Raw genomic sequence first — 5,408 nt, 5'->3', positions numbered from 1 at the left:
TTCTAAAAGCTATTCAAAAATCACATTCTCTGTGACGTTAATCACTTACTTGTTTTCTCTTTTATGCATTTCACAGATAATCTTGTTTTACTTTGCAGTCAAGCCGGGTATTAACTAAAGACTTGTAGATTTGGGAGCACTCTCAAGTTGTCACAGTTTTTAAAAATCTGTAACTTAAAGCATCTATCTCTTTAGGGAAAATTAAGTCAGGACACCCTTGACATGTCTCCTGCTTTTCCCAAACCCTTATGATTTTGGAACTAAAAGATATTTTGCTGAATACTGTGGAATTTATAAAGTAATTGTTCAAAATTTTAGTATATTATATTCCATATCTTTTCAACCATATGTCCCTCCTGACTACATGAAGTATTGAGGTTGCTATGTTTTGCAGGAAGGGCAGAAGAAATGTAAAAAGGTGAAAGAGGAAAACAGGAGCAATAATAGGTATGATATGTATAAATGTAGCTTTATTTCCACTGGTCATGGCCATTTTGTTGATGAGGTTTCAACTTTGGACATACACAGTAATCCATTTGTCTGCTGCATTTTCCTGTGAATAAGAAATGAATGATGAGTAAAGTGGGGTCTGTCATGGGAGTTCAGGGCTGCTCTATATATGCTAACCATTTACTTTGCTTTTCTCTTTTCTTTTCGTTCATTTCTTTTCTTTTCCCTTCCTTCCTTCCTTCCTTCCTTCTTCCTTCCTTCCCTCCCTCCCCCCTCCCTCCCCCCTCCCTCCCTCCCTCCTTCCCTCCCTCCCTCCCTCCCTCCCTCCCTCCCTTCTTTCTTTCTTTCTTTCTTTCTTTCTTTCTTTCTTTCTTTCTTTCTTTCTTTCTTTCTTTCTTTCTTTCTTCCTTTTTTACATGTAGGCCTCTTGGTGTATAGATAATTATTGGGTAGTGACAAAGAATTCATGTTCCTACTCCTGTCAATGTGCTCTTCATAGATTTCTTCATAGGAATATTCCTTATTTGATTTCTGATCTTAGACATGAAGAAATAAAATTTCAGTTTAGAAATGAAATTAACATCCTTAATTGTAAAAACTATCCTCATTGATTTATTTTTGCTGTACTTATTATTTTGTATCCTTTTAAAGAACAATTATATTTGCTGATTATAAAACCCACTTTGTGTTTATTTCCATGTTTACCTGGAATATATAGTATGAAGCTTTTTTTCCCTTCTGAATTTAATATAAATATTCTTTTTATTTTTTTTTTGATATATTTATTTATTTATTTGAGAGTGACAGAAAGAAAGAGGCAGACAGAAAGAGAGAGAAAGAGAATGGGCAAGCCAAGGCCTCCAGCCACTGCAAACAAACTCCAGACGCATGTGCCCCCTTGTGCATCTGGCTAACGTGGGTCCTGGGGAATCAAGCCTAATCCAGGGCCCTTAGGCTTTACAGGCAAGTGCTTAACCACTAAGCAATCTCTGCAGGTCAAGTATTCTTTTTATTTCTATGTGGTTACAGCAATGAGCAACCTTCTCTATTTTCTCTATTTAATGGCAGTACTTTCAATCTAAAGATTTGTGCCATGATAAGTAGAATTGAGACTCTGAGATTTGCCTCCCTTCTACAGGCACAGTTAAGTTGCCTAACTTGGTTCATGCCCCAGCCAATGGGGAGTTGAACAAGGACTTGAGGAGAAGCTAACCTGGGTGAAAAAAGGCAAACAGACACAAGAAGGAGACCATGCTAGGTGTTTGCCAAGGCCTCAGAGTCTTTATTTTTTACACAGTGGTTATATAGAGGAAGAAAAGTGGGGGAATAAGCTGCCTGACATGATTCAGTGCTTTGGAATTATCAGGAAACCTAGAGGGGATGTAATTAGGTGTTCATCTAATCTTGTCTCAATGGGTTAACATCCTGACTGCATCAGGCTTCACATCCTGATCATAAACTGGCCTTTTGCAAAAGATAAGATTCTGTAAGCAGTCTGCTGACCAACATTCCAAAGTACCTAACAGAAAGCTGGATGGACCAGCTTTCTGAGTAATGAGTCAGCTTATGAGCAGGCCCAGGCAAAATGGAGAGGCTTTTGCTCTATGGTTCCCAACATCTCCTCCCTTCTTTTATACAAAAGAGAGGGAGGCCCACTATTCAGTGGTGGGCTGCAATGCCTTTGTTTCTGCATCAGCATGGGGGAGTATTAAGCCAGCTGTATGATCCCATTGTTTCTGGTAGTCGAATATTAGTTGAGGAAGTAGAAACTTAACTTGCAATATGGCTTTGTTTCTGGTACTTGAGTATTAGGTGAGGAAGTAAAAACTTAACTTGCTATATGGCAGTCTTGGTTAACATGGCCAAGGTTCGGTTCATAGCTCCCAACATCTCCTCCCTTCTTTTATACAAAAAGAAGGGGAGGCCCACTTTGCAGCAGTGGGCATTAACCAACTGGGGGAGTAGGGACCTGACTCCTCCTGTGGGGATGTCTTTTTCCCACAATCTTTGGCCCTTGATACATTTGGGGGCAGGGAGGCAGGGCCTATGTGGCTGGAGAGCAAGGCATGGCCTTAGTGATAACAGTTATGGTACCAACCTCCATGTAAGTCAGGTTTTTCTCTCAGGGAATTCAGAAGCAGTCAGATAGGGACCTTCCATTGAGCTGCTTTGCCTTGCATCCACGTTGGTGCCCATATCACACTCACTTTATTGTGAGCTGATATGCATAGGTCTGAATCCTACGCAGCTCCTAAAGGAGGGGTAGCTATATGGGCAAGGCAGGTAGACCACAGCGATAGCAGAGGTATAGAGGACAGCAGTATAGTAAATAAGTACAGAATGTAAGATCAAGGGAGAGTGACAGCTGTAGGTGGTAGGTCTTCAGTGGCAACACCTTGATCCACCAGCTCCAGTCTGTGATAATGTACCTGTAAAGGCTAAACTTTAATGGCATTAATCTGTTGACATATAAAATACATGATTTTAATTATAACAACGGGTCCAATTGTGAGTGAGAGGATTAAGATAAGTAGAGGTCCTTCCAGCTTTGTCCTTTTTTTTAGGGAAAAAAAGGGAGATTTTCTCAGGGAAGTGTTTCTTCCCTGGATATGTGAGATGTCATTGGAGGATCATCAGCTTGTTTTACAAGTCTCTCTGGCAGCCATCTTGCAGCATTTTCTTTGGTGTCAAACAAGCATACTGATCCTCAGCCCCAAATGAGAACTGGGTCTGGGCCATTCCATTTTAAAGTTAAAGGATCATTCCACATGGCTTTGACATAGGCATTTTTTGTATTTCTGTGCCAAAAGAGATCATTAGCTGAATTTCCCTGAGTATCAAGGGTTAAAAATTTAGGACAAATAAGGCATTATGAAGGATATTTCTTGGAGAGCTTTTTATGGGCTATAAATCCCCTGTTTTTAACTTTTGGAGGATAAATGGACCCAGTAGAGGGTCCCAAACTGCCAGAACACCCTGGTGGGTGTAAAGTTAGTGGCACAAATGACCAGGAGAAGAGGCTTTTTATAAGAGATAAAAGTGACCCTTTGACTCAGAATTGTAGCCTCTTCTATCTTCAGGGCCTCTAAAATTTACCACAGGTAAACTAAATCCAAAATGCTGATGATCTTCAGGGTGTAAGGGAATTGTAAAAAAGCAATCTTTTAGGTCAATAATGATTTTACAATATCCTGCAGGAATTGCTACTGGAGTAGAGAGGCCTGGTTTTAGGGCTCTCATAGGTACCATGGCCTTATTAATTTTTCTAAGGTCCTGGAGCAATCTCCTTTTTAAGGGCATTCCAGAAACACTCCACTGTGGGGGCCTCTGGCCTACGACCACCTGTTTAGATAAACCTATTATTTTAAAAGTCATAAAGTACCATTGCTTTCTTAGCCCATCATAATGGAGATTACCTTATCCTCAGTGCTTTTTGACCCAGCAAGTTTCTCTGTTTTAGATTCTCCTTCTCCTTTCTTATCTGTCTCTGGCCACCAGCTGGACAAAATTCAGAAAGAACTAGGATAAAGTCTGACAGAGCCAAGGACATGTCCTTTAGTGTATAGCTCGGACCTCTGTGTGAACATTTACAATAGACTTCATTAAACACTTGAAGAAAAGTGGCAATAGGCATAAGAGAAGCAGAAGGCAAACTCCCACAGCTGTAAAGCTGCCTATCCAGGAACTTAGAGAGTCCCAACCAGGCAACAGAGACTTAATTGTAGTAAATAAATCATTAGCAGCCTTAGTAGCATCAAAATCAAGATGACTATTCTGTATAGCTAGAATTTTTGAATGTAAGTTAACCAAATCTAATGAAATGTTATCATGGTGCCAAAATTGAGACAGTTACTTGACATACAATAGAGTAGAATCTGGTCTTTTCTGAGCTAGGTAAATATTAATATAACCCTTGATAATTTTTTTGAAAGAAAAAAAATTACTTGACAACCAATGATTTTGGCTTAAACTTGATAGCTATGGATTTTTATGTACCACAGAAATTTTTATAAACATAAAACAATTTTATGTTTTATCCATGACTTAAATTTGATAAAACTTAAGCAAGCTATTCCAACACATTTTAGCCTAAAAATTAGGTTTTTGTTTCTTAAAGTTTGTAAACAGTTTTAAAACCTTTAACTTTAGGCATGGTGTTTAGCTTTAGCCTGAAAATTTCTCTCTTTCTTTCTTTCTTTCTTTATTTCTTTCTTATTTTTTTTTTTACATCTACATACCTTTATTTATATTCTTTAACATTCTGATCTAAGTACCACTCAAAAGGCATTTTTAACAAGTAATCATTGCAAAATTCCTTCCCAGTTCCTTCAATCAATTCATCTCACCCCATCAATAATTATCTTTCTTTCTTTCTTTCTTTTTTTTTTTTTATTCCCCCGAGGGGGTGCACCGGTCCTAGAGGCACTGCAATATCAGGTCGATGCATGAAGTGGATGGAGCAAGTTCCTATTTCAAGTCCGAGTTCCAAAAATCCTTTTGCTATATTGTCCTCAGATAGAGGACATATCAGATATTAAACTGATAAGAACAGATACTACACTTGATCTTAGCCAAAAGGCCAAGTAGTGATTAATTATCTTTCTTATAAGGGTATTACAAAATTAAACCAAATTGATTAATCCTATTTTTAAAAAGAAAGCAGTCTTAATACGATTTTATATCATTAATACCAATAACACACTTGGAAAGGATTTTATTAGGTAACTAAGGCAAATTGTGTTGTTATCTTGAGACAGGCTGGCTCAGAAGTCTGATCAGTCGCCTCCTCCTTTTAAGTAACAGGACATTACAATCTTTTTAAAAAATATCTGACAAATTATAAGTTACCTCTTTAGAGGAAGTTTTGTTGTTTCAAATAATCATCTATGTAAGGTGAACTTGATTTAGAACAAATATCTGGCAAATTTACCCCTGCAAAAGACATTTAACTTTACCTT

General features: G+C 38.1%; 1 non-coding gene across 1 annotated transcript; it reads right to left on the bottom strand.

Annotated features, from left to right (window-relative positions):
* Nucleotides 1–4,850: 4,850 nt before the first annotated feature.
* Nucleotides 4,851–5,041, bottom strand: LOC123453974. Its single transcript, XR_006633135.1, has one exon. It is a non-coding gene; the product is annotated as a U2 spliceosomal RNA (small nuclear RNA).
* Nucleotides 5,042–5,408: the final 367 nt, after the last annotated feature.

Source organism: Jaculus jaculus, chromosome 12 (genome assembly GCF_020740685.1).
Source record: "Jaculus jaculus isolate mJacJac1 chromosome 12, mJacJac1.mat.Y.cur, whole genome shotgun sequence".
Lineage (NCBI taxonomy): Eukaryota > Metazoa > Chordata > Mammalia > Rodentia > Dipodidae > Jaculus > Jaculus jaculus.
This window is presented reverse-complemented; position numbering and strand designations above follow the sequence as displayed.